Source organism: Amblyraja radiata, chromosome 34, assembly GCF_010909765.2.
Source record: "Amblyraja radiata isolate CabotCenter1 chromosome 34, sAmbRad1.1.pri, whole genome shotgun sequence".
In the NCBI taxonomy this organism is placed as follows: Eukaryota; Metazoa; Chordata; class Chondrichthyes; order Rajiformes; family Rajidae; genus Amblyraja; species Amblyraja radiata.
This window is the reverse complement of record NC_045989.1, coordinates 14572889-14576052: the sequence shown is the minus strand read 5'-3', so window position 1 is coordinate 14576052 and position 3164 is coordinate 14572889.

Genomic DNA, 3164 nt, shown 5'->3' with positions numbered 1-3164 from the left:
CCCTTTGTAATCGCAGAATGTCATGTCCCAGACACTTGCTTAATTTGGGATGAGCCTTTGCTGCCCACTGATTCATATTTTAAAACAAAATGTTTCCATTCCGGTCAGCACTGGCGATAAACTCCACCATGTCCTGGTCTAGCTTCACTCAGTGGATTGTGTCCCAGGCAGGAAATTCAGAAAACACCCATTTTTTGTTGATTAGAAATGAAGACAGCTCGTTGTATGGTTGACTGTTTTATTTCCACACTGACCTCAAGTAGCCACAGGTTAACTTGCACACATCTGCTTTTTTCCAGGTACAGTTACTCCGGTTAACAGTACATTAGAACAGAAATGACCAGAGCAGGTGTAGGCAAGTCAGCCCCTCTGACTGCGCCGCCTTTCAGTAAGATCAAGGCATCAACTCCACCTCCCTGCTTGCTCCCCCTACCCTTCGAATCCATGAAATAAGAGGCATCTGTATTTTTGACCTTGAAGATATTCAATGTCTGTCCCCACAAAGCTTGCAGTATGCCAAAGTGTCACAGTGATATGAAGAGACATTGCTCTGCATCTACTGAAATGGGTGACCCTTATTCTGAATCTGTGCCTCTTGGTTGTAAATGCCCCCGCTCTCACTGAATCCACCCTGTCAATCCCCTTCAAATCTTACCTGTTTCAATAAGATCCCTTCTCATTTTTCCCTACCGTAGGCCCAACCTGCTCAATCTTTCTTCATCTTTAATTGTAAGAATCGACCTGGAGAACTGTCTCTGTATTGCCTCCAAAATAAGCACGCCCTTTCTAAAAAACCCAGACCGAAACAGTGCCCCAATATTCCAGGTGTAGTGTCACCAGTGCCCTTTAAAGTTGCATCAGAAACTTGGCAACTTTTATAATCCATATCATTTTGCAACAAAGGCCACCATTCTATTTGCTTTCCAGATTCCTTGCTGCATCTGCATTCTTACATTTTGTGTTTCATTGTGGAGATCCCGCATCCCTTTCTACGGAAAAAAAATTCTAAGTCACTTTCTACGGAAACATCTTGCCCAGTCACTTAATCCATCTGTAATTTTCAGGCTCTTCTATCCTCATCACAATTTGCAAATCTATCTTTGTATCATCAACAAATTTGGCTTCTGGTCCGTTCATTCCAAGGGTTCACTGTAGATCATAAGTATGGAGCCAACAGCACTCCTTTAGTTAACGATAGCCAATCTACAATTTGAGATTTGTAATAGAAAAAAATCACATGTGGTTAAAGTGCACATGGTCAGATTTTAATAAAGGCCATTTTTATACATTTTGGTTTCACCATGTAGAAACTACAGCTGTGTTGATACAAATCTCAAATTGTGGAGTACAGCGGAAAATAAATAAATGATGGGTCTTTGTCCCAAACATTATGGACAGCACTGTACATGGAACAGGGGCAATCATGGGAGACTGGCCTACATATAGAGGCGGTGAATCAAATTTGTTGTAATAAAGAGGTAGATAAATGTGTGGAATATATATGAGTTATGCTTCTTTATCAAAATGTGAAAGAACCAACAAGGGAAAAGGCTGTTTTGCATCTTTATGCAATGCAAAAGGGGTGATTAATGACCTTCTTGTCAAGGGGCTTTTGAGGAAGAATTACCATAATATATAGAATTTGAGCTTAAATTCAAAAGTGATGTAATTTTAATGTGAACCTAGCATTTGAAATCCAAACAAATTAAAGTATAAGAGGAAAGTTAACTGCAGTTCACTGGGAAAGCACATCGAAAGGTGTGAGGCAGGACAGGTAATGGGCGGCATTTAAACAAGTGGTGCATGTTGTAAAATAAATTTTCCTTAAGGCATAAAATCTCAAAAGATTGTCATTTGTGCCTGACAAGAAAAATTGAAGATGATGTTTAAATCAAAGGACAGCTGTGTGTTGGGGAGGTCATGACTTGTAAATGTTTGGGTTTTGGGGGGAAATTAATGAGGATCATTGAAGGTAGAGCAATAGATGTTGTCAGCATGGACTTTTGTGAAACGTTTGACAAGGTCCCTCACCATAGGCTGATCCACAGGATTAAGACAAATGTGAGCCATGAAGACTTGGTAGAATGGATTGAAGATTGGCTTGACCAAAGAAGACAGGTTAGTGGTGGAGAATGTTATACTGATGGGAGGTCTCGGATCAATAGTTTTCCACAGGGATCAATGCTAGGACCTCTGTTGTTTATATGTATAGGAAAGAACTGCAGGTGCTGTTTAAATCAAAGGTAGACACAAAATGCTGGAGTAACTCAGCGAGACAGGCAGCATCTCTGGACAAAAGGAATGGGTGACATTTCGGGTCGAGACCCTGCTTCAGACATATGTAGATGATTTGGACAAAAATGTAGGTAAGTTGTAAATTTGCAGGGGTTGGAAAGAGCAGCAGGGACCAATGTAGCCCTTACAGTTAGGGATATGGCAGAGGAATGAACCAAGTATTTTGTATTTGTCTTTGTGGAAGAAAACTATGGAGGTGTGGGTGCTCTTGTTATCATCTTGCAAGATTCTACAGATTCTGGGCTTCTTCCTGTGGTTTGGAGTGGAACAAATTTAACCTCATTATTTAAGAAAGGAGTTAGAGAAAACGGAATGTCAGCCCAATGCCAGTGGGGACAATAATATAATCTATAAAGAAATATGTAATAGAAGGAAATTCTATTAGAAAGGAATAAAGAGATTTGTGAAAGATAAATTGATTGACAAATCTATTGGAGTTATTTGTGGATGTGACTCGCAGTATTGGGGCAGCACAGTGGAGCAGCAATTGCTGCCTTACAGTTCCAGATACCTGCATTCAATCCTGACAGTTGTATGTTGTCCATGTAACTGTGTGGTTTTCTCCGGGTGTCTGGTTTCCCCCCACATTCCAAAGATGTTAAATGGCTTCTGTAAAATTGCCCCTAATGTGTGGGATAGAACCAGTGCCTGCGTGATTGCTGGTTGGCGTGGATTCAATGGGCTGAAGGGCCTGTTTCCATGCTGTATCTCCATAGATATGGGGATACCAGTAGATATGGTGAATTTGGATCTTCAGAAGATTTTCAATAAAGTCCCACACACAGGAAAACAGGTTGGTGTACTACAATGGATTGAAAATTAGTGTCGGACAGAAAGCAAAGAGTGGTATAAATAAATACCGATAAATC